Raw genomic sequence first — 27072 nt, forward strand, 5'->3', positions numbered from 1 at the left:
CCGTTTCCCGCTGCTTCCCACTGCTATCCCGGATTGTTAGATATCCCGTAGACTGTCTCTGGGACAGTTGAGGCTGCTGATCCCTTATTTTCAAATCTGAAAGTTGACAGCTATGAGCAGGGCTATTTAGGGGATTTGATCTTTGCAAAGTCAGGTGCAACCTGAGCTGATCTACACCACCTGGATTAATGTGTGGATCAGAAATTAGTTGGAACTTCTCCATTGCTCCAGCACAGTTCTTGATTTTTTAAATAAAAAAAAACAGATGTTTAAAATGCATTATATTGTGATATACATTTAAATGTGAATTTTCACGTAGATTAAAAAACCTACAGATTCACAAAGAAATGGGGTGGGACAGATTCATGGGTGAACACATGCAAATGTGTCATTTGTGAAATAGATTCATTCACCCCACCTTAATTCAAAGGTAAGAGTAACAGTACTGTGATGCATTTTCACTGGTGGTAACTGTAACAATAGTATTTTTTTAAATGAAAAAATCCATTGATAAGATAAATCTATTCACAATTCAAAAACACCCAAACACCAAAAGTGTCCTGTCTCGGGAGCAGAGGACAGATTTTGTTATTAGGGATGTCACAGAATTCTGACGGAAACAGGAGTGGAAATGGCCCGTGTCCGTTTGATATTCACTATTGCTGTTGCTTTCGGCCTCACTGATTACAGTTCACTTGCATTGAAATGGTTGGGATGGAATAACATAACGAGAACCTAATTACACAAGCTGTGTAGTTTTACCTCTGGGCAACATAGTTTTTAGCAGAAAACAAACTGCAGCAGAACAGAAACAGAACCGTGTGTGATGAATACAGGGTGGGACGGAAAACCAGATCTTCTTATATCCCTACTGGTTAATCACACTGCCTGACCACTTTCTGTAGGTGCAATATTCTGAAAAAGATTTCTGTCCAGGGTACATCCTTCATTCATTGCCTGTGTAGAGCAGGGATCCCACTCTTGTTCTCCCCACTTTTTGTACCCAAACAGTGGGATTCCACATGCTGCAGCACATGCAGAATAGATGTTCCATATGTATGCAGTGTCTCTTCCACATTTGGAAATAATATTATAATTGTCTTGTTGGTACCTAAGGTGGATTACATGCTGCCATAAACCACACAATATTTGTTAACCGACTCTTCCTCCTTAAAAAAAAAAAGCATATGGCGTGTTTTGACAAAACTTGTGACCTCTATTCTGTGTGAATAACCTAGCACACGGTGTGTTTTGTCATCTTTTTCATTAGAGGGAGAAATAGGTTTTCACCGCCACCAAATTAACCCTAATTGTAAGTGTTTAAACTTGTTTGGGGCTAAGGGTCATCTCCCGAAACCCCTCTTTAGATAATGAGATAGTTCTTCAGTGGATGTCACTGTGAACTCTTATTTCCTCAGCACTGTCTTCAGCTCAGTAGAAAACACAATTACTTGGAAGTAGGTGTCACTGAAATCAGTGGAGCTTACTTAACTCTTTATGAAGGTGTTTTGGGACTGGTGGTATTTCAGTTTCTCTTTCTACTGTAAACGAGACTGGCTAAGGTAGGTGAATTAAAAACAAACAACCCAATTGTAGCATTTTAAAACATAGCTTTCTATGTTTCTTAACTTGAATTTTTTTTGTGTTAAATAGAAAATGGCCTATTCCTGTAAATTTGTATGTGCTTTGTTGGAAACGTCTTCATTGCTCGCTACTATAGATGTCTTGGACTGAAATCCTAATTGAATGTATACGGATGGCACCCTTTTCTGTGCTCAAGTCCTTATATTTTAATATATTAATTGATCTAGAAATGTTTAAGGATGTGAACAAGCTGTGCTCTGCATCAAAATCCATGGCATAGATTGCCATCTTAGTTACCCTAGGAACTGCTTCTGCTTAGCTAGGATTGGACTTGTCTCTTACGCTGATTTAAAATGTTTTATAGCATCATAGAGCTGAAAGGTACCACAAAGGTAATCTAGTCCAGTGTTTCGCAGCTGGGCCCCCCAGGAGATTCTAAGGGGGGACCAGGTGAAAAATGCATAAATGGGGGGCCACAGCAAGAGACTAGGGGCCACAGAGGGAATTGAGAAGTGAAGAAAAACAAAATCCTGATTGGCTGACTATCCACTTGGCCAGTCACAAGCGGGTAAGGGGGCGGCCCGCCAGGACCTAGTGCTCCTTTTTGCCATGTGCGTTTTCTTGGAGCAGTCCTGGTTTGTTTACGGCGGGATAGGGCGATCGCTGAGGCTCCCATTTTGACCAGTAGAGCCCATGATCCAGAACCCCCAGGTCAGGTAAGTAGGGTGGTGGGGTGGCAGTGGGTAGGGCTGGGTGAGCCGGAGCTGCTTATTGCTGCTGCCAGTGCTGGGCCTGGTGGCTGCCTGGGTCTGACTGCAAGGCGCAGGGTGCAATCCACCCCAGCGCCTAGCCAAGCAGAGTCGTCTGGTGCTGCTGACTTGCATCTAGTGAATAACTAAATGTCTACTTAGAAGAAAGCCACACTAAGTTCAATGGGCCTTATTCCCAGGGAAGGGTGTGTGGGGGGGCTATAATGTTTTACCTAGGCAGCCAGGGCTCCTCCAGATGACAAGATCTTTTTGCAGCAGGTCAGTGAGGACCACTTGCTTTTTAAAACCCTCCCATATATGCAGAACTCCCTGTGCGCCTTTTGGACTGTATCTGTAGGTTTCCCCCTCTGTGTCAAATAAGTGGGGTCAAATAAGTGTTGTTTAATTTTTATAACACATGGAAGATGGATCTTCCTTGGGAGGTTCTGGACTCTCCTTCCTTGGAGGTTTCTAAGCAGAGGTTAGCTGGCCATCTGTCATGGATGCTTTAGCTGAGTTTCCTACAGTGCAGGGGGTTGCACTAGAAAGATGACCCATGGGGTCTGTTCCAGCTCCATGATTCTATGTGTTTTTCTGCTTCAACAATATTTCATAGGTGTGCCCCGCGGAGGATCTTAAGCTCCATCAATAGCAACACTCTAGAGGCCTTGGGCCCTAAGGAAGTCAGATTAGCCTCAACCAGAGCCAGGGCCTTTTCAACACTGGCTCCGGCCTGGTGGAACACTCTGTCTCATGAGACCAGGGCCCTGCGGGATCTGATTTCTTTCCACAGGGCCTATAAGACAGAGTTGTTCCGCCTGGCCTTTGGCTTGGAATCAGCCTGATCCCCTCCCTCTCTTTCCTTTTCCTTCTGTGATGAAACTCCTATTTGGGGACTTCCCTGGCTTTTTTCTGGCCCATGTAGGACCAGTCTGGATAGTTGGCCTTGGTGAAGATTTGACATTTTCATCCCCCGAAAGTATTTTATTTGAGTTTCTACTGAAATGAGGCTGCATTTTAATGTTGTATTTTAATCAGTTGTTTTTAAGTTGTATTTTAATCAGTTGTTTTTATACCTGGTGTTAGCCGCCCTGAGCCCGGTCTTGGCTGGGGAGGGTGGGGTATAAATAAAATTGATGATGATGATGTTCCTATCATTTTATGTAATTGTATTTTCTATAAATTATAAACATGTTATATTTACGAACAAAACATTTAAATAGCTACCTTTCTACCAGGAGGACCAGAGGGGAGGAGGGATTGGTGTAACCAGGCTTTTTGTTAGGGGGGCAGGCTTTTGTTAGTGGGGAAAGAACCTCAGATTTGTATTGATTTTTACTTTTTGGGAGGGCAGCTGCTTCTCTGCCCCTCTTGGCTATGCCCGTGGGGGGGGTCACTGGAAGGAAGCAAGGTCGAAAGGGGGCAATGGTCAGAGAAAGGTTGGGAAACACTGATTTAGTCCAAGCCCCTGCAATGCAGGAATATTTTTGCCCAAATGTGGGGACTCCACTCTACGGTCCTGAGATTAAGAGACTCATGCTCTACTGGCTGAGCCATCCAGTCTGCATTTGATGCACCTTGTTTGTTCCACCTCCCAGAAAAGAAGATTGTGAATTGTATTTCTGTCCAATAATAATCAACAACTGAGCCGGTGGCTTTTAAAACCAAGCTTTGTGTACGTTTCATCTTGAAGCTTAAAATAAGCATGGTGTGTTGCAACGCACAAATAAAAGGTATAAAAGGGAAGCTTTAAAGAACAAGTCAAGGGTTGCGGCGGAGAGTGGCATCGTAAGCATAACGGCATTGTCGCCGTATCGCATGCTATGCTCTTCGCTGCCCTTACCTTTTGCAGGGTCAGTTTGTGACTACAAAGATTAGGCTGTTGGCTTTGTGCTTTCATCAACTTCAATAATGGATTTGTAGGGCTGCGATTCTTTTGTGCGCTGCTTGTAGATGATGTCGGCAGCAGATAGAATACAAAGAAAACTTTGTAAGACGAACTTCCGTGACATCCCCCGACTTAGTTAAAATCTCAGGGAAGAGTAAGGCTGAGTGAGCCTTCTTCAAGCTGTCACTGTGACAAAGAAAGAACAGCAGCTTTTGTTGTTTGTTGCTCAAAACAATCGCTCCATTGTGATTACCAGTTTGTTACCCTGATGTGCAGAGCTTGGATTCCGAATAACAAGATGGGACTAACCGATGGGACGTTTGCAGATGGAAATGCGGCTGGCAAGCAGGTATCCGCGATGACCTTGATTTGAAAAGCAACGACTGTGGGGCAGCAGCCAGGAAAGAAATGAAAGTCATGGCCTGCCATTGAAGTTTCTCTTCCTGGTCTTTTTTCACATATGAGATCAAGTATGGAAGGTAGAAAGCTGGTTCCCCTATCTCATTGTTGGATTTTGTGCAAAACTATTATGCTCAGATTTGTTTGTTTGTTGTTGTTTAGTCATTTAGTCGTGTCCGACTCTTCGTGACCCCATGGACCAGAGCACGCCAGGCACTCCTGTCTTCCACTGCCTCCGGCAGTTTGGTCAGACTCATGCTGGTAGCTTCGAGAACACTGTCCAACCATCTCGTCCTCTGTCATCCCCTTCTCCTTGTGCCCTCCATCTTTCCCAACATCAGGGTCTTTTCCAGGGAGTCTTCTCTTCTCATCAAGTGGCCAAAGTATTGGAGCCTCAGCTTCACGATCTGTCCTTCCAGTGAGCACTCAGGGCTGATTTACTTCAGAATGGATAGGTTTGATCTTCTTGCAGTCCATGGGACTCTCAAGAGTCTCCTCCAGCACCATAATTCAAAAGCATCAATTCTTCGGTGACCAGCCTTCTTTATGGTCCAGCTCTCACTTGTTTGCTTAAACAGGGCCATTGGTGTACTTGGCACTTTGCAGAGTTGCATAAGCTTTTTTTTTAAAGCTCCCGACCCAGATGAACACAAAATTAGATTACATAAGAAAGGGAGACAATGGGTAGAAAGAAAACAAAGGTAACAGTAATGGGGGAGGGGAATGAATGAATGTGGTTGCTTATGCTTTGTTTCCTCAGAAGTGAGAACAAAGGCCTTCATGGAGAAGGTGATTGGGAAACAGAAAGTGAGAGAGTGTTGGACTGTGGACATGTTTCACAAAGAAGTTCTGGGATTTAATTCTACCCTCCACCTTCTCCATGGCATCAGGAGAACTGCCTCCTCTGCTCTTGTGTTTGGAGCCTACACATGACAAATTATTCGTAATTAAGGTTCCTAACAACTACCACCGCATGGAACCGCCAGACGTTGCAGGGGACGCTTGCGGGGCTGACTTGCTTGCTGTCCTAATGGCTGCAGCTTCCAGGGAAGAGAAAGACCGGGAAAGTGTTGCTGCTCTTCTTCCCTCCCTCTCTGTCTATCCCATGCTCCTGCACCATCGAACTGCTGCAAACACTCATGCGGGGAAAGCCCACCCCCCTCCACAAAATCCCAGGAAAGAGTGGATATCGCTATATCCCTGCACTTGGGATTATTTGGCATTCCAGTGTGGGATGTCAGTTGATGTGTGGATAATGTGGTCTTTCTGTTGGTTGGCATGGAAATCTGCTCTATGTAACTAACTCTGATCCTGGGCATACTCTCTGCTTATCAAGAGCACTGAAAAATGTATAAAGAAGTACTACATTTGACTGTCCCTCAGTTTGGGGACTCCTTCTGTTCCTCCAGCGTGCCATCAAATTCTGGACCAGAGTACATTGTGAAAGTGGCTTTTTGTTTAAGCAAACATTTTCTGTTAATTTCAACTAAGTTCCACTCAATTAATGGAGCTACCAATCGAGTTTTCTCTTAGTTTCACCAACCGTGGATACAGCCCTCAGAGGCTGAGAATAAGAAGCACAGGATACTTTAGCTGCCTTCTCGGCCGACTGCTTTACATTATCTTCAAACGAAAGCTTTAAAAAGCAATATCAATAATCATTCTGTTGTACAAATCTTCTGATACTGCAGCAAACATTCTGCGTTCGGATGAGCTATAAATTTCAACAAATAAAAGGATAAAGCAGGTGTGGACGACATTTTGTCCTTGAGGCGGGCAAGATTATAATTCTGTTAACAATAACTAACTGGCCATGATGGCTATACTCTGCCTCCACAATGGGAGACAATACGCTTCTGAAGACAAGTTGTTGAAGCCGCAAAAGGGGAGAGTTGTGCTGTTTGCAAGCTTTCCAAGGGCATTTGTTAGGCCACTGCTGGACTAGGTAGGCTATTCTTATGTTTTCAAGTCTTGAGTGCCACCTCCCATTTCCCCTACTGCTCATGAGGTATAAGCTTTCTCTGTGTTATTTCTGAAACGAAGGGAAGACTTCAGCTTCTTCCACACAACGCCCCTCCCCACCCCGCCAGCAATCTTAAAATTAAGAAATTCTGTCATGTACTTTCCTTGTGCCTCTTCAGTAACCATGACTCACCTTAATACCACAGTTTGACATTAGAAGCCTCTCCAGAGAGGAAGAAAATCATTGAGAAATGAGCTGGATAAAGGTTATTAAACCAACACTTAAAATTCCAGTCCTGCACGTTTTACTTTACCCCCTAATTAAATGCCAAGAACAGCAATGTGGAATTTTTTAGTATACACACATGCTGAGTACACCTTTATCAGAAGGGGAAGCTCTGGCAGGGAATTCTAATTATATTCCCACCAGACAAGACTCCTTGATTATGGCTGCGGAGTGCTGTTTCCTTTCCCTGCCCCCTCCCCCCCCCAAAAAAAAAAGTGAGGAAGGGGCAGCCTTGAATACTGGGGAAGTGGATTACCAAGCAGAATGTAAGTGGCTTTCTTCTCGTAACTGAGACCTCCGGGTATAGAGCGGCATATAAATTCTAATAATAATAATAATAACCGGCTCCGGTTTTGCTGTGGTTGGCTGTGAGAATGAGACATGGCGCCGAGGAGCCGTCCTGCAAAATTTCAGTGGGGCCGATTCTTTGAAGTGGAGGCTAATTGTTTAAATAAGGTATTACGACTGGAGTTAATAATATGTGCATATATCAGGGCTTATAAAACTTTCATTTAGAATCCCCCAGGACTCTTTCGAAGCGCTAACTTAAATCTCATTTTAACGTATGTGTGGAGGAGCTTATCAGCTTTCCAATTACTCTGCATCCTCTGGATTGCAATAAATAACACGGGGAACTGGAGGCAACAAATTGTGTTCCTTCCACTTTTGGCACTTAACAAGCCATGTCAAGGGTGTGTGTGTGTGTGTGTGTGTGAGAGAGAGAGAGAGAGAGAGAGAGAGAGAGAGAGAAGTGGTGGGAGGCAGGGAGGGAAGGGAGAAACAGAGTTAATATTTAATCAGAGGAGTTTAATATATGTAGTGGTCTTATTCCTAGTCAGTAAGCTTGGATCGTAGCCTTAGTCACATTTAGAAAGGCAGGACATAACTGATGGAAGCCAGAAAGGTGATACAAGCCAGAAAGGTGCTGAACCCGGGTGCGTGTGGAAAGTCTCTTCCCTCACGTTCAGAATACAGCTTTCAGTTGCCACGTTAGTGGGCTTTACCTCCAGTGGCAAATTAAACACATTCTTTTTAGAAGTGCGAAACAGGTTCTTCCCCACCTCGCTTCCTCTCTTTTTCCTTCTGGTCTCTCTCTCTCTGTGTCAACTTTCTATAATATTGTATTAAATGTTTCTTTAATTCTCTAGGGCAATGAACAGGTGATTCAACTTAGCAGCTGCACAGGTGCTGTTTTAATGCTTGGTGCTTACTGGAAATATTCCAAATAACAAAAGCTCTTTAAAAAGGCTTGTGGATCTTAGAAGGGGGCTGTAAAATCATGCTGGGACTTAGGCTAAATGCTTCTCCCTTGTGACCCTCCTTTCAGCTTTTACCGATGTGGGAAGCTTATCTTGAAATATTCAAGGGCTGTGTTGCTTAAATCAAGGTCACTAGTATTTTTATTCTACGGTAATTGTATCGTTAGAAGGAAATAATTACCTTCTATAGTACAAACATAGGTTATTGGTATACTGCCATATGAATGTCATCTAACTATATTTGGAATCGGCTAGAAAGAAGGGAGCTCTCCCCGGCCCCCTCCCTACCCTGGGAGTGTTGGCTGGCATGGAGATTAATTCAGTCTCTGTGTTGCCACTATACACTGAAAGTGCACTATTGCACCCAAATAATCTGGAGGTTTTAGTTTACCCCCCACAGATGTAGATCTTGGCACCCTTAAGAAGCTAGCATTCCGAGGATTCTTTTGCGGGGGGTGCTTCAGATATATGATGTGTACCCAACTTTATTAATCGAGGATAGTCATATTGTGATATATGGCATCCAAGGTATAATTGTCATGGGCCTAGGGTCAGCTTCACCTGCTGAACAGCAGCCTGAAGGGGGAGAAGGCCAAGTGGCTCCACCTGTAGCTGATAAGCTAATAATAATAATAATAATAATAATAATAATAATAATAATATTTATACCCCACCATCTGGCTGGGTTTCCCCAGCCACTCTGGGCTGTTCCCAACAGAATACAGTGGTACCTTGGATTAAGAACTTAATTTGTTCTTAACCTGAAACTGTTCTTAACCTGAGGTACCACTTTAGCTAATGGGACCTCCTGCTGCCGCTGCGCCGCCGCCACACAATTTCTGTTCTCCTCCTGAAGCAAAGTTCTTAACCCGAAGTACTACTTCCGGGTTAGTGGAGTCTGTAACCTGAAGCGTCTGTAACCTGAAGCACCTGTAACCCGAGGTACCACAGTATTAAAAATACGATAAAACATCAAACATTAAAAACTTCCCTAACATTGCTGCTTTCAGATGTCTTTCTAAAAGTCAGATAGTTGTTTATTTCCTTGACATCTGATGGGAGGGCGTTCCACAGGGCGGGCGCCACTACTGAGAAGGCCCTCTTCTTGCATTGAGGGAACTGCCAGAAGGCCCTCGGAGCTGGACCTCAGTGTCTGAAAGATGGGGGTGGAGACGCTCCTTCAGGTATACTGGGTCAAAGTCACAAAGCTTTTATGGGTGCTGGTTTGATGACCCCTGATCTGGTGAGTTCCAGACTGAAGTTAGATTTTAAGTGGGGATTCGCTTGCTCCTAACTCACCTGTGCCAACTTTTTTGAGTCTTCTTTTGCAGGTTGCATTTCCCCCCCACTGCCGAGTAGTACAACCTGTCTTCATGTAGCCAACAATTGGGAGCATGTGTGATTTAAACCATGCTTTAACCCCAGGCTTTCTAATTGGCAAAATTAAGCACTGCATTGCAGGAAAGAAATGAATCTATATCAAAAGGGTCCTCCCCCATTTCCGTGGAAGCTTTGAGCTTGCCTCTAGCATTGACACCTATGTATTAAGTAGCCAAAGCTAAGTGAACAGCTGTGTCTCGGGTAAATGTCACCATATTAAATTGTCATTTTTATAAAAAAAAAGTTTGACATGAATAGAACTTACTGTACCATCTTTCCCATTGCTAATAATTCAAATTGACTGCTTTTCTAGTTTGCAGCCAGTAATAACTTGAGCAGAATTCTGCATCCAGTTTCAAGTCATGTTTTTCTGTCTTTTGCCTCTCTTTTAGGGTTGGCTTATTCAGAGCTAGACTAATAGGGCAATACAATAGAGGAAAGTTTCCCAAATTTAGGTTGACTGCTGTTTTTGGACTACAGTTCCTATCATCCCTGACAACTGGAATGATGGGAGTTGTGGTAGTTCAAAAACAGCTGGTGAGCCAAGTCTGGGAAACCTTGCATAGAGCAACAATATACTGATTCCACCATTTTAGCTACCTGCTCCTGAATTAATATTTTTTTCTCCATAGGAGGGTCAGCTAAGTTTCTTAACAGTTGATTAGATTCTTTGCCATTAAACTAACCTAAGTTAAAACTGTTATTTTGTACTGCTTGTAAATCCTGTCTGCTGTAGAGCCTTAAAGTCTAGTTCTTTTGTTTTAATTCTTCTTACGTTGTGTACGCAACATAGCTTTAAAACCCATTCCCTCTGCAAGAATCCTGGGAACTGTAGTTCATCCCTCACAGAGCTACAATTCCTAGCTCCCAGATCCCAAGATTCATTAGTGCTTGGGGAATGTGCTTTAAATGGATGGGGAAGGACTCAATGTCATGCTCTTGTGCCTGCAAAAACATTCCAGCTTGCTATACAGAATGGTCTCCTCTTTCCTCTCCCAGTTGACTGTTATTTCACAGTAGGACTTATTAGGTGAATACCCTGCCTTAGTATGGGTAACGTAGTGGAGACAAAGAGCAGTTGACTTTTCAATTCTTTGACACTTGTGAAAGTAAGGTAAAGGTAAAGGATCCCTGGACAGTTAAGTCCAGTCAAAGGCGACTATGGGGTGAGGCGCTCATCTCACTTTTCAGGCCGAGGGAGCTGGCATTTGTCCACAGACAGCTTTCCAGGTCATGTGGCCAGCAGGACTAAACCACTTCTGGCGCAATGGGACATCGTGCCATAGTGCACGGAAATGCCGTTTACCTTCCCACCACAGCGGTCCCTATTTATCTACTTGCACTTTTATGTGCTTTCGAACTGCTAAGTTGGCAGAAGCTGGGACTGAGCAACGGGAGCTCACTCCGTTGTGCGGATTCGAGCCACCAACCTTCCGATTGGCAAGGCCAAGAAGCTCAGTGGTTTAGACCACAGCGCCACTCATGTCCCTTCCTTGTGAGAATATAACTAATATGGAATGGAGTTGTCTTGTCCAGGGTGTTCAGTAAGCTTCTTAAACTCCCCTGGCTTCATTGCACTTATTTTAAAATAGATACCATCTCAAAATGTGATGCTGTGTTTGAACATTATAATTGGTAGAAGTGGTGAGTGTAAAAAATGTGTAGGCTACTTACAATACACAATCCTGTAGAAACCTAAGGTGTGTGTTCTTGATGTTTGGATTCCGAATTACTTAATTGTTTGATTAACAAGGAATGAGTTTTACATATGATTGCCACTATTGTATCCAATACAGTTTAACTTAGCTTTCAGTTAAACCTCTTCTGTTAAGCAGGCGTATGTTCAATGGGAACTAGACAAATAACAGTGTTTAAAATTATAAGACTTTGAAGACATGCATTTTATTCTTAGATCTCCTCAGTTTTGCATCTGGTAACAGGGAAATGTGTCAAGTTTCTGTGGTAGGTTATTACATCAGATTTATGTTTTCGTTTGGCAAATGCATGATCTTAAAGAAAATAAAATTGGTTTCGTTTTAAGCTTACAAAAGCATTTTAACTTGCATTAATTCTTGAGCAGAATGAGTGAGTTAGTGATTCCCTCTTCTCTTTTCAGTGTCCTGGACTGTTAACTCCTTGGAATGAATAAGGTGAGCAATCATTTTACTTGGATTGTAGCAGCAGACATTCGGAACTGATTCTTAGGACACGCTAGCCAAGACCCTTTTGTTTGTGCACACCGAGTGCTTTTGGGCATGGGAGTTTTCCGATCCCCTTTTCTAAGCCCTTACTGGGATGCTGTACCCAAAGGTCTGCAAGCCGCAGGAGCAGCTTTATGGGGAAAGAGGAAGAAGGTGGCTGAAAAGTGGTCCTTTGGATCCCAGCTATAGTGTGGTCACATTTGGATGCCAACATAAAAATATTGTTACAGGATTAGGTAGGTTGGAGTGGGTAGCCTAGAGGATATCTTTGGGGCCTCTCTAAGCTTATCATTGGCTCCCAGTACGTTTCTGAGCACAAGTCAAAGCCCTAAACTGCCTTGGCCCAGTATACCTGAAGGAGTGTCTCCACCCCAATTGTTCAGCCTGGACACTGAGGTCCAAGCGCCGAGGACCTTCTGGCAGGTTCCCTCACTGCAAGAAGTGAGGTTGCAGGGAACCAGGCAGAGGGCCTTCTCGGTAGTGGCGCCTGCCCTGTGGAATGCCCTCCCATCAGATGTCAAGGAAATAAACAACTATCTGACTTTTAGAAGACATTTGAATGCAGCCCTGTTTAGGGAAGTTTTTAATGTTTGATGTTTTATTGTGTTTTTATATTCTATTGGGAATCACCCAGAGTGGCTGGGGCAGGGTATAAATAACAAATAATAATAATAATTATTATTAGTTTGCGTTTGTAAGATGGGATTCTGTAGAGACTTCTTATGTCAAGCCATGCCAACCAATGATTCAATCAAAGTACAATGGTACCTCGGGTTACATACACTTCAGGTTACAGACTCTGCTTACCCAGAAATATTACCTCAGGTTAAGAACTTAGCTTCAGGATGAGAACAGAAATCGTGCAGCAGTGGCGCAGCGGCAGCAGGAGGCCCCATAAGCTAAAGTGGTGCTTCAGGTTAAGAACAGTTTCAGGTTAAGAACGGACCTCCGGAACGAATTAAGTACTTAACCTGAGGTACCACTGTATTTCTTTGATTGAGTAACAAGTACAGGTGACTGGTTATCACAGAAGATACTAACTGGAGATGTTTCCAGAAGATGGGCTTAAGTAGGCAGGTCTCCCCCCACCACCTCCTGCCTAGAGGGGATGTCATTGGTGAGCGTGGGGTGGTGGGGTGGGTCTGTGTATTAATATTGTTCCATGTTGGGAAAATTTCAGGGACTGCACCGACTGGGTTTTGCTTTCCTTTGAAAGAGAAATCGCTGGAGACTTAGGGCATTTTTAAATATTTGGCTTATTGATAAATAGGTACACTCTTACCAGATTGCAGACCTACTGCCTCACAACAGATTAGAAGTCCAAGGTGAGGTGCCTGCTCTGGACAGCTAATTTGCATGTTCATTGATAAGGTTGGTGTGCATGAGATACAGGGCCTTCTTGCTAGTGGCCCCATGGCTATGGAACTCCTTTCCAAATGCCTTATATATTGGCTTTTAAGAGCACCTTGAAAGCCTTTACTCTTGCCTTTCCTAAAGAGTGTTAATGCCTTATGTGATTCACAGCAGTTTTCTCTTGACAATTGTACACTTTCCAATCTACCTAATGTAACTTATAGCTTCCTTTCTATGCATGTTGTTTTGTGAGGGCATGGCTCTGCAGAAGGCTTACAAACACATTTTATAAATAAGAAATAAATATGTTAAAAGAGTGAATGTAATGGCTGCAGGCAGAGATATGAGGGGGGCAAAATGCCTAGTATGCTATACAGTGGTACCTCGGGTTAAGTACTTAATTCATTCCTGAGGTCCATACTTAACCTGAAACTGTTCTTAACCTGAAGCACCACTTTAGCTAATGGGGCCTCCTGCTGCTGCCGCGCCGCTGGAGCACGATTTCTGTTCTCATCCTGAAGCAAAGTTCTTAACCTGAATCACTATTTCTGGGTTAGCGGAGTCTGTAACCTGAAGCGTATGTAAGTTGAAGCGTATGTAACCCAAGGTACCACTGTACTCCTTGTTGGAAAGGGCTTAGATGCTCAACTAATAATCTAGTTGATATGAGGGTATATTAGTATGTAGAAAATGTCAGTGAGCATGTAGATCACTTCACCTAAGAGATGATTTAGCATCAAATATTGATCTCTGATATTTTCTGATCTGCAGAGCTTTGCCAAAATGGCTCATATCATAGGTCTTCCAGACTTCCCCTTAGGATATCCAATTCACTGACAGTCTTCACATTCAGAGACTTATACTGATATTGCATCCCTGACCCTGCTAAATGGGCCACTATAATGATGTTCCTGTTGCTTTTTCTCAGATACCACTGTTGCCCTGCAGTAATTTTCATCAACCACAGCTGGACAGGCTAGTGAAGCCATTTTGATATAGTGCAGGCCTTACTGGAAATTGCAACTATGTGTCAACATAACAAAACAATGAATTCTTGGAAAAGAAACCCCATACGCTTCAACTGTTGTGTATGGAGATAATTGCAGCCTGGATTGATTGTGGTCTAATGGGAAAATACAGTATTTGGGCTCAATAGGACAGAGTGAAATTATATGTTAACCACGCTAGTCGGACTTAAAAAATCAAAGCAAAAAACAACAACCTTTGAAACAATAACTGGAAAATAGTTGTGGGAACTATGTACCAAGTGCAAATGATCACCATAGGAACATAAGGAGAGCTTTGCTGGATAAAGCCAAAACTTAATTTAGTCCGGCATCCTGTTGTCATAGTGCCTGACGACATGACTATGCCCTGGGTTTTATTTATTTCTATATTGGACTTACAACCTCTACCTCCTGAAGATGGGTAATGGTAAACTAATTAATCTACCGTATCCGTCAACATTGGAAGTCAGTTTGCTATGATATACGTAAAAAAAGAAGTTTATATCTGCAGCAGCAAAATAAACCAACTGCAGCTGAACAGAAAATACTGGATGAAAGTGTGAATTTATCTCAAAATGGATTGAGGCACGTTTGCACAGTCCTAGTGTCTGCGCACCCTCGCACTTGATTTGGTGTGAAGGTGGCGTATTTATCCTGTGTCTATCTTAAAGGTCATCTTAGAACATGGAGGTGATGAGATGATCTCCCAGGGATTCTCTATATAGCAGAATGAAGCTGTACGGATTTTAAAAAACAATTATTCAAAATCATTGTGTTCCTTGAGGGCTGGCTGCTTGGTGGAAAGCCATCCATCCTGTTTATGGCAACAAAATAAAAGGTTAATTGCATTTATTCAAATGTGCGTACAATTTTAGCAGACTTAGTCTGTTAGGAGAATTTGTTTGCAGGGTCTGTGCTGCCTCCAGAACTGTTTTACATGTTTCATTTTTTTTAATGGGAATTATATAAATAACAAATTAAATAATAAAAGTAATGGAAGTCCTGCTTCACTAACTTTTAAGAATTCTTTGAGAGTTTGAACAAACAAACAAAGATGATTCAGTAGACAATGGTTATATGTGCATGCAACAACAAACTATGGTCTACAAGAACCACAGTGAGCCACAAGATTGTGGGCTCCCCTTTCCTTCTCTTCATCTCAAAAAGAATTCAGAAGGTTTGCTTTCAGTTTTTAGCAAACTGTGGCTTCTTATTTTGTCTGAATTAGGTAATGTGGTTTAACTATGCTAACTATGGCTATTGTTTGAAGTTGGCTGGCTTTGAAATTGGCCTTAGTTAGTGTTAAACCACAATGCGAGGTTCAGACAAAGCAGGAAACTGAAAGAGATAACTTCCAACATTGACCTAGCAATGTGAGAGGAGATAGGAGGGAGCATTTGAGCTGAATAAATCAAGGCTACTTGTTTAATAGGAACACAGCTATTGCATATTTATTTATTTAATCTATTTATATGCTGCTTAATGACTGAAGTTTCTCAGCGGTGTGCATCAAAATTAAAAAGCAAACAATGGTTAAGATTTTGGATTTTCAGAATGCTGCATGCAAATTAAATCACCTAAGTCTCTGGAATAAATTTAGCAGCCATATGATAAGAGAACAGGTCCTCTTTAGGATTAAAGGTAAAGGTAAAGGTACCCCTGCCCGAACGGGCCAGTCTTGACAGACTCTGGGGTTTGTGCGCCCATCTCACATCTATTGGCCGGGGGCCAGCGCTGTCCGGAGACACTTCCGGGTCACGTGGCCAGCGTGACAACGCTGCTCTGGCGAGCCAGAGCCGCACACGGAACGCCGTTTACCTTCCCGCTGGTAAGCGGTACCTATTTATCTACTTGCCCCCGGGGGTGCTTTCAAACTGCTAGGTTGGCAGGCGCTGGGACCGAGCAGCGGGAGCGCACCCCGCCGCGGGGATTCGAACCGCCGACCTTTCGATCGGCAAGCCCTAGGCGCTGAGGCTTTAGCCCACAGCGCCACCCGCGTCCCCTTTAGGATTAGTCAGTGGTTTAATTCCCCCCCCCAAACCAGAAGCATTCCTATTGGGGATTGTGGGAAATGAGATTCCAAAAGATTTAAAGAAAGTATTCATGTACGCCACCACCGCAGCAAGAGTTGTGATTGCACAGAACTAGAAAAGGGAATGTTTACCAACCAAAAAAGATTGGTTGACCAAATTAATGGAGTACGCGGAGATGGACAAGTTGACTGGGCGATCAAACAAAACAAAAATTTTAAAAAGATTGGAACATATTCAAACAATATTTGAAAGACTGTTATGGGGAAATTGAAATTTTGACTGGTTTGGAATAGCTTCTGTAAGAAAAAAATACTGAAATATAGTGGAAAAACAGGAAAAGTTTTAACGTGTTAAGAGAGGCATTCAAATAAGTAAAACTGAGGACCCAAGTAAGAAGGGGAGGGAAGTCAAGTATAAAAGGAGTACGAATGAATCAAGCAATTAAGCAAAAAAATTGTTTTTGTTTTCTTTATTATTATTTTGAAAGGCATGTTTAGCCATTGAGATGTTATAATGTGATTCTATGAATGTAAATTAAAAGAAACCAATACTGTAAAGATGATTTGCAGAAAAAAAGTCAGTGGTTTAACCAAGCAGGGGAGGGGAAGAGGGTAGAAATGAATAGATACCCTGTGCAATAAAGGTTACTAATAGGCTTCCCCAGTATCTATATAGGTCTGGTGCTGATTCTTTTGTGCCCTGCTTGTAAAATTACAAAGGCATCAATCTCGCTGCAACTGCAAACAGAAAATCTTAGAATCTGAGATGTTCCTTTGATCTTACGTTCCTAAGGCTTCCAGGAATGTTAAAAATAGGGTGCTAAGACAGATTTAGAGATGGCTTGAGAAAAGGGAGAGATGCTACCTGTAATTAAAGGGTATAGATTTAATAATTGAAGATTCATTACCTTAATCCCCCAGGCTTTGATTATACTACACTTTATTTACTGGTTTTTGGTTAAGTCATTGATTTCTTTAGAGATCTCAATAAATTTTAGTAGGTAAGCAGACCCGGCTCTGACATTACTCATTTGGCATAACATGGGACTTTCCTTGCTGTGTTATTTTTAAGGGGGGCATACGTAGTACCCATTATATATATATATATATATATATATATATATATATATATATATATATGTATATATATATATATATATATATATATATATATATATATATATATATATGCTTTCGTAGATTTTCACGGGTACAGGAATGCAGGTTTTGGTGTCTTCGGGTGTCTTCCCGTGTAAGAGTAGGGGTGTCTGGGCGACGTTTCGACGAGGTCTCACTCGTCATCTTCAGGCTGGTGCTTTCGGCTTCTTGTTACTGGAACAGAGCAGAATCTGGTGTTTGAGTTCCTATAAATACTGTTGAGGGGTGTGGTGTATAGCCTCCAACGTTCTGGGCAGAGAGGAAGTTCCTAGATTAGTGTGCCTTTTCTTCTTTTGTTCCTTAATTACTTGAGGGATATCTTGAGTGATTTCATGAGTGATATTCTGAATACCCCTGGGTGGGTCATTAAGTGTAGATTAGTTGCTAAAGCTTTCGTGTCTTGACCTCTTGAGCTTGTGAAGAGTTTTTCTGAGAAGATGGCTGTGCTGCATTTAGTTGTGCTCTGGCTTGGCTTTAGCAACTAATCTACACTTAATGACCCACCCAGGGGTATTCAGAATATCACTCATGAAATCACTCAAGATATCCCTCAAGTAATTAAGGAACAAAAGAAGAAAAGGCACACTAATCTAGGAACTTCCTCTCTGCCCAGAACGTTGGAGGCTATACACCACACCCCTCAACAGTATTTATAGGAACTCAAACACCAGATTCTGCTCTGTTCCAGTAACAAGAAGCCGAAAGCACCAGCCTGAAGATGACGAGTGAGACCTCGTCGAAACGTCGCCCAGACACCCCTACTCTTACACGGGAAGACACTCGAAGACACCAAAACCTGCATATATATATATATATATATATATATATATATATATATATATATATATATGTGTGTGTGTGTGTGTGTGTGTGTGTGATTTAAAATGAGATTATATTAGGGGGGAGGGATGAATACTTTCTCTCCATTTCAAACATCTCAAGTTAGTTAATTTAAGATTGTGCAGATTTCTAAGCAGGGTCAATTGATAACAGAATTGATCTTCACCGTAAATTATAACATACAGATGTTTTTTTTAAAAAAAATCTAGAAGCATTAGCAAGGAGAGGGGGAGGGGAAATCTTGATCTAAATCAATACTTTAATTTAGCTGTGACCCTGAATATAGTTATATGCCAGTTCATAATTTTCTAATGATTAGAGTTCTGTTCCTCAGCATTCTAGTAGTTTATTCCCTTCTCCCCAGAGGTTTCCCTGTATTGAGTTGTTACTTTATAGCTAGGTTACGTTTGGGATCCATTCTAATTTGTTCTCAGTGCACACAGATGGAACTAAAACATCCATTCCTCACCTTGGGGGTCTCCTTCCCTTTTGCTCATAGTATGACGGTAAGACATAGCTTTGACCTGAGTGCTCATAGTATGATGGTAAGGCATAGCTTTGACCTGAATCCCCATGGCATTTCCCATTCTAATTCAGCTATAGGCCTCTGTGATGTGTAGCTGGTTTGGTTTTTGTGGTTCCAGGAGACCAGCTACTGTACAACAGTACATGTGGATACATCTGTTAGAATTCCTGCTCCATGATTGCAGTCATGGGATTGTTGTCTATCTCATGACGGTATATGTTTTGACTCCACAGAGTGGGAAGTGACAAAGACAGGATGTTTGTGTTACTGTGTTCCGTGAAGTGGGACTATTGTCCTTTGTTCTTTCTCTTTGCTGTCTGAGAGAGGGAACCATGTTGTAGTGCTCCGTGTGTGTGTAAATAAAGTAGATTAGCCAAAAGGCTGAGTTGCTGAGGTCTGTCACACAAGGTGCGCAAACTCTGTGGATCCCTAAGTGTGCCGGTGCCGGTTAGCATCAGTCGCTGTGATGTTCGGGCTGAAGAAATCTTATGAAGCTCCCGAGCGATCGACTAGGAGGAGGGAACATGCCAGTCGGGCATGTGCCTCTGCCAGGGTCCTACTCAAGTGTAGGCTGAATTCGTGACAACATCATCATTCCTTGTGTAATAGCGAAGACAGGAGGTCAGTGCCCATGACCATATAGCCACTGAGCAATATGACAGCAGTATCAACATTCTCAGGGGGATCCAGAGATTTGAAGGGGGGAAAGGTTTTAAAAATCCTGAAGGGAACACAGTGAGAGGACCATCATGCTTATTGTTTCCAGATACCCACAACATCCCCCCCTCATTGCCATCTTGGTGTGTGCATGCCTAGGTGGTGCTTTTATGTCTTTAAACAGCACTCTGACTATATTAGGGACACAGACTTGCCCCCTATGTTGAGGGGGCACAGTCATGTGACGCGTCATGTGATGCCACATGGAGGACGATCTCTGCTGTCAGCAGCTCCTGGCTGGTTGCCCAGCAGGAGGAGGAGGAGGAGGAGGAGGAAGAAGAAGAAGAAGAAGAAGAAGAAATTTATTATTTATACCCCGCCCATCTGGCTGGGTTTCCCCAGCTACTCTGGGCGGCTCCCAACAGAATATTAAAAACACAATAAAACATCAATCATTAAAAATTTCCCTAAACAAAGACGCATAAAGACAAGGAAAAGTTTCTTACTGTCCTTTTTTATTTCAATCTTTACAGAGAGAGGCTATAGAAACCAGCCTCTTGGATAATGGCGTTGTCCCGAGTGAATCTCCACCCCCCCGTCTTTCCTACTTCCTCGTTCGTCATTATCATGTCCTCTACGGGTGCTGCCACATGCCCTCTGTCTTGGAGCTCTTTGCTCTCCTACTTTTAAGGCTTGCCGGGTTCTGGCAGATGGTGGGTCTGGAATACTTTCTGATGACAACATGTCAGCCAGCTGTTCTGGCTCTCCCACGATTTCCCAACTTTTGACCTCACCTGCCTCTGAGCTGTGACCTCCCTCAAACCCCTGTTGCAAATTTTTATTGTCTTCCTCTTCCTCCTCCCTGGAAGTGTCAGGATGGGGAGGCGATCTCCACCATTCCTCTTCTGCCCAGTCCCTGACATCTGCATTTGTTCATCCCAGCCTTAGCCCAGGAGCCAGGCTGCAACTGGGACAAGTGAAGCAATGATTGCCTGTGTTTGTCTCAGCCGCTGCCTGGCTCCTGGGCTGCTGGGCAAAGTATGGGACACGTGGAGGGTGCCCGGTGGCGGAAGGGGGTGGCAGCTGTATCAATATTGGGGGGAGGGAAGTGCCCCCTGCCAAAAACATTGGGGGAGCTGAAACCCCCTTCACCCCATAAACATGGCGCCGCTGGACTATATTCCAACATGTAAAGGTTTTTATGACTACAGTGGACGTTCAGGTTGTGAATGTGATCTGTGCGGGATGCACGTTCGCAACCCGCAGCAGCGCGTCTGTGCATACGCGGGTTGCGTTTCTGCGTTTCTGCACATGTGCAAAGTGCAATTTAGCGTTTCTGCGCATGCGTGACTGCCAAAACCCAGAAGTAACCCATTCCAGTACTTCCAGGTTTCGGCGGGTCCGTAACCCGAAAAAACGCAACCTGTAGCGTCTGTAACCCAAGGTATGGCTATATATGGTTGGAAATGATACTTACCCACCTCAGGAATATTTACCAACCTATTCTGTATTTCCAATACAAATTTGTAAGTTAAGTCAGTGTCCTGTAAATGGAGGACACGTACAAACGCACTAAATCAAATGGCAGATTTTGCTTGCTTGTATAGATTTGCTGCAGCTGCGACCATGTTTTAATGTCAGCGCCGTTGAATAAGTTCATGTCCTTATAGGAGTGACACAGATTAATTCTGCTCCCTGTGAAGAAACAGTCTCTCTTGCCTTGCTACAGCTGTGAGCTGTTCCATGCTCTTGTGAGAAATGTGAGCTTAAACCCTGTCACTATTGTAGTAGTTTTAATTAATTCAACCTCCAAACGAATAATTTCCTGGTACCATTTCCCCCTCTCTGGTCTGCAGATTAATTAGTTAATGTCAAATTAATTAGTTAATGCAACTGCTGATGAAAAGCTTTCTCTCCAGCTGATGTGGGTGACCGTTGAACTCATCCTTGCAAATGCTAGGGAGGTGAGAGGTCAAATCCCTAGCATGGAGGAAATGTACCAAAATCTCTGTGCCCTTGGAGGTATTGTGAATAATGTGATGTTGTTTTTCTTAAAATGTTATCCTGCAGTTCTTGGCGAAGCAACCCATAACAGCAGTCAGCCAACAGGGATGAGGCTGAAACACAACTGCTTTTCAAAATTCACGCACCTCTGAATTTTTCAATGCCAACCAAAAAATGTGTTCAGACATTAGGAGGAAGCGTGCATACAAACAGTGGATGCCAATGAAAATAACACACAAAATGCATTATATGGGGGGGGGCTGTAAAAAAAGAAAAAGTACCTTAGGCACAACTGTTTTCAAAAATGTGTATATTAGCTGAAATGCGCATGAGAATGAATACAGATTTTTGTGTGTTCTCTCTAGCTCTCTCTCTCTGAATGCAAACTGATACAGAAATAAATCATAGAATCATAGAGTTGGAATAGACCACAAGGGCCATCGAGTCCAACCCCCTGCCAAGCAGGAAACACCATCAGAGCACTCCTGACATATGGTTGTCAAGCTTCAAATAAGTTGAATTGCAGATTGGAAAAAGTCTGTCATTCTTTTCCTTGCCTGGGCAGCGGTGGAGTACAAAAGCCCCAGGCGTTTGCATTTACCCACGTAGTCCCAGTAAACAGATACTTTCCACCACATCCTGCTATCTCACCCTGGAAGAACCAGTTTCCATCCCACAATGGTAATGTGGTCTAAAGGTGCAGCAAAATGAGTTGGCAAGAATCCTGAAGGGGTTAAAGTGGACAGTACCATTTCAAACTGCCGGTAGGGACACCAGCTTTTAGAATGCTTTCCCATGTTAACTCCCCCCCCCCAAACTATCAGCAAGTGAAAATTGCACGCTAAGGAGAACTGTTTTTAGTACAGCTCATTTCTTGTTGTGCTACCTTACTGTTTGCAGGGAGCTTTCATGTAGGCCTTTATTTATTTATTTATTTATTTATTTATTTAACCCATATATAACACTCCCCCTGCAAACTGAAGTGGATCAGTCCATTCTGCTGCTTCCGATGTCTACCATACTTTGCTGCTCAGGAGCTGAGAGCAAACCTCTTAATTCTGTGCAGGATCCATACAATACCATGGTCGGCCTTGTAGCAATATGATTAGGTGTGGACAGGGGGGCAGCTGCCCCCTAAATAATTAAAAAACAACAACTAACTGACCAGTCCCATCGTAGATGGCTCGGTTCTGCCTCCCACTAACATAAACCCTGACTATGCCCATGTTATTGGGATTACATTGTATTAAAACTCATCAAGATATTTTCAGGGTAACCCAGGTCAGAAGGGACTAACATAGCAACTCTTAGAAAAACAGATGGGAGCAGTTTGTGGTTGTCTGTTGTATTTCTGTGTACTCTTCTATTTATTTGTTTAAATATGTAGCTGGAACGATAATGGCCTCTAAGCTAGACTTGGAACTGTTTTAATAATGCACCTTAAAGTGTGTTTGGAAGAGTGGGGTGTGCAGGAAAAATATTTTCCCTACTCACACAAATAATGTATCCAGTTAGCAAATTAATGCCATTAGCTGAATTCTTGAGTAGTTAAATCAGTTCTTGACTATGGTGTAAAGATAAAATACGGTTGCCATCCACAAGCTTGTTCAGCACCTGTGTTTTATTCAGAAATGTGACTTAAACTGGATATATTATACATCTTCAAAAGTGCCTTTCACAGCGTGGTTATTGACTCCCAACTGGGAAGATGCAAAGTATATTTCACATTTTTAATGAGGCGTTTCCAATGACATTTCATTACTAGTTTCAAAAGTGATAAAACTTGGCATTGTGTTATCTGTCAAGATTCTCCTTAAATCGGTTTTCAACAGGGGGAGGGAGAGAGGGAAGAGGGGAAGACACGTTTAGCTTTTCACGAAGGTATTCAGAAAGAGGGAAGCCAAAGCTTTTTATGTGACTGACTTAATGTGAAGTAAATGGAAATTGTTTAATACAAGCTACCAACTCTTTGGCAGTCAGGCATCAGATTTGGAATGGATAATAGCTTAACTTGACAAAAGAAGAAATGATTTCTCAGAAAAACAGAGCGTGTCTACAGTGTAATTAGACACATAGCAAGTCTACAGCATAATATTCAAAAACTAATATTTCTCTGACACGCTGCATTTTTAATTTATGAGGTTCTATTTTTACATAATGGATGACGATGCATAAACATACAAAGGTCAGGGAAAATGGCCTCCTTGGCGTTTTTCTCGAAAGGGAAGAGTGATTGAATTCACAGGGTTACTTTTAATTCTAGGTGGGATTCTCCCCCCCCCCCCTTTCTTGGAGACAAATAATACTTTAACATTTGAAAAGCATGGATTGGGAGGTGTTCAGCCTTCTCATCCAGAACTCCTATGCATCTCTGCCTAGCCTTGGGAAATGCTACAGGATCCCACCTACTGACCATTCAGACGTTATCCCTGTTATGGGATGACCTCAGAACTGTCCTGGGAAAATTGATCAGGCATAACAAACAGGTGCTAATATTCATTGGAAAGCAAACTTAATTTCAGATTACTGTTTTTTTCACCCCATTCCTGAGAATGTTTGCCTAAGGTTCCCATGAAAGCATCATTCTCATGCACCATTATTAGAGAAATCTCACTCTGCCAAAAATATCTGTGTGAATGGGTCCTCCTGCTCCCATCAGAGCCAGCTAGCATGGCCAATGGGAATTATCATCCAAGAACATCAGAAGGACCACAGTTTCCCACCCCTGTTCTGTAGGACAGGGCAAGTTGTTTCCAGATCTGAATGTATCCATGGGCCTTGGGAGCAGGTTCTTAGGTGGGCAGCAATCAAGGTTGGAGACTATGCAGAGTTGGGGACTAGCAGAGTTCCCTAGTTAGAGTCTTCATCCCAAAATTGGTAGTCTGAACTTCTGTTTGGTTTTACATTTTATATTCCAATGTTTTAATTCTGCATTTTGATGTTTTAATTGTATACAAGTACAAACTTCTGTGGGATCTCCTTGATCAGGGGTCGGCAAACTACGGCCCTCAGGCCGGATCCAGCCCAATTGCCCTCTGGATCTGGCCCATGAATGGTTCTGCAATCACCGCTTGGATCGGCTCGATCACCTTTTTTTTCTTCAGGGGCCATTTTTTTGCGATTTCCCCCCTGGACATGCTCCGAGGTTGCTCAGACTTCCACGACGCTGGCCAATCCGAAGCCTTAGCAACCCCAGGCCTCCCTTCCATTGGCCGGCTTGATGCGAGCTGGCAGTCAATGGGGACCCTTCCTGAGACTCGCTGCTCCAACTGGGGCGAGGCACAGGGCAGGGCGCCTTGTTGACGTCTAGCTCCAAGAAGGGAGGAGAAACAAAGGGGTGGGAAGAAGCAGGAGCAGAGAGCCTGTGAGGAAGAAGGAGGAGGAGAAAGAGGCAGAGGAGTCCTCTGTGCTGCTCAGCGGTGGCACATTAGCAGCATGATCATGGACACCCCGGGGTAGGGGCCCTTCCCGGCGGGGTGGCTGCGGCCCCTCAGTGCAAGCCGAGACCCAATGCCGGCAGGGTGCCCCTCCCCAGCCCAGCCCAGCCCAGTCTGCTCCATCTGAACGTGGTGAGTGGAGGTATCTCTGAGGGAAGGAGGGAGGGAAGGTGTGTGTGTCCAGCCCGCCACAAGTTCTGAGGGACAGTGAACCGCCCCCCTGCAGAAAAAGTTTGCTGACCCCTGTCCTTGATGATGGGTGGTTTAAAAATCATACAAGTAGAAAACTTGTAAAAATAAACAGCTTCCTTAAATGTGAAGGCGCTGTATAGTTGAATGCAAACTGAATTTGAAATCTCTAAAGCTGAAAGACAGGATATAATTCTTTTCAATACATCAATAAGTAAGGCTATCCAAGCATCTGAGCAGGCATAATGCACTCCATCTTAAGTTTACAGTCCCCTGCTGCTAATGCTACGCAGTTAGTAATTTTGTAGACCTCAGCCATTGTTGACAAGGTAGTCAGTCCTTTTTGCAGTCAGGTCACCCCTTTCCAGCGCCTGTGAAAGCTTGCAAGCTGATTCACTGAAAACTGTGGAGCTTGCCTTATTCTGCATATGTTGAAAATGCAGATGTTTCTCTGTTGTCTGCAGTCTCTGTTGTGAATTAATGTGCCATGTCCACTTTTTGAATGCTCTCTAGTTTCTCATTTTCAGGGCCTCAGCATTTGAGGCTGACCCACTATACCTTAATAAAAATATCCATTCATTTCTATTTATTATCAGTGCGTGCCTAGAGACAGCCTGATTCAGAGGAACTTGACATCTGGCTTGGAGTGGAAAGCTCATTTGTTTTCTCTAGTTTTCAACTGTTACTGGGTTCTGCAGTTTGTATTATTAAATTACAATTATTGCACTGTGTTTTGGCATGATTAAAGTGCTCGGCGAGTAGAGATACTGAATATGAAATGTATTTTCTATGCTGAGGCTGCCATGGACTGGTAGCTCTTTTTTAGTGACCAAACAATGGGTGCGCTGTTATTGAGCCCTCTCTCCTCATACTTTTAGGCAACATGTACCAAGGAATTAAAGACCTTTTTCATTCAGCAACCTGCCTCAACTTGGTATATATTTTGTTGTGTAGCATCTATTGGAATCAGAGTTAAGGACCAGAAAAAAGGGGCATACACGCTGAGCCATATGCTGAGAGCTCTCCGTATTTTTTTAAATCTATAAATGATGCTTGTTCCTTTTTATAACCCCAAAACAAAGGTAAACAGTGTTCTGGGCACATAACTGTACTAGGATTTTGCTGCTACGTTAATTTTTCCTACAGCCTATAGGAACATGGCCGCACACCCTTTTGTTATGGTGTGTGGTCTTCAAACCCTGAAACAACCTGGATCCAGAATACTTTAAGGGCCATCTGCCCCAAATGAGCTTGGAGGCCCTGTCTTCTGAATGGCTGGATTTGGCCATGGGAAAGTAGCTTGGATTAGGGGCAGCTCTGTTACCACAATGCTGAATGGAACAGAATTATAGACATATAGCCATCGTTGCATAATCACGCTTTGTTAGGAACCAAAGGCAACACCGGGTAACTGCACCAATGCTGTTTCATCTGCAAAACAATTGGATTAGCAGGATTTCACTCCTGTGCAGTAAAGGAGAGTATGAAAGATATGAGTTCTGTGTTCAGCCTGAAGAATATGCTGCTGTGTTTTAATCAGGTTTCTGACATTTTCAGGCATTGCCTTTACTTCTGGGCCATCCATCAGTTCTTGTAAACAGGATCTTTTAATTTATTCTGTGTTTTTACACAGCTGTGCATCGCCAATGCGTCTTTATTACTTTTCTTATTTCTCTGTCAAGGAGGGGGGGGGAAATGACATTTTCAAAGGGGGCTTTTTAGTAGCTTATAATTTAATAAACACTGGCGCCTGAGATGAAGATGAGTAAAGTTCTGCAGTGCATCCATTCATTGTTTCTTTCAAAGGTAATTGTTTCCCTTACTTGCTCCCCACCCCCAATCTTGCTTACTCTTAGAAATATACTGTGATTTTGCCAGGTGGCTGGGATTGCTTCCTCTCATCTGTTCCCCGCCCCCCGCCCCCGCATTTCATGCTTAGTTTTGTCCATAAGTTGCAAGCTTCTGCAGAGGGCATTGGCCTGTCTGTGTTCTCTGCATAGAAGAGGACGACTCACTGGGGTTGCTTACAGAAATAACGGATTTAGTTGGGGCTCACAGAATAGTGGAGAACAGCACGCACCCCAGGCCCTGTCCCTCTCTTCCTCCTCCATCTGATGGAAACGAGAAAGGTGAGTCTTATGTTCTCGTGAAGTGCTTCTCA

The 27072-nt window shown here is 43.1% G+C and overlaps 1 protein-coding gene across 7 annotated transcripts in view; it reads left to right on the forward strand.

Moving 5' to 3' along the window:
* Positions 1-27072, forward strand: part of FHIT (fragile histidine triad diadenosine triphosphatase) — a 1063956-nt gene that overhangs the window by 172073 nt on the left and 864811 nt on the right. For 3 of the 7 annotated variants that reach the window (XR_014216128.1, XM_082210826.1, XM_082210827.1), the window contains one exon: positions 11624-11657. The exons of 3 other annotated variants lie outside the window; for them this stretch is intronic. The gene's annotated coding sequence lies outside the window, so the exon portion shown is untranslated. Of the gene's footprint in view, positions 1-11623; positions 11658-13989; positions 14854-27072 lie in introns of those variants that run through there. One more of the 7 variants, XR_014216129.1, reaches the window with a different exon arrangement.

Source organism: Podarcis vaucheri (assembly GCF_965113315.1).
Source record: "Podarcis vaucheri genome assembly, chromosome: 2".
Classification (NCBI taxonomy): Eukaryota; Metazoa; Chordata; class Lepidosauria; order Squamata; family Lacertidae; genus Podarcis; species Podarcis vaucheri.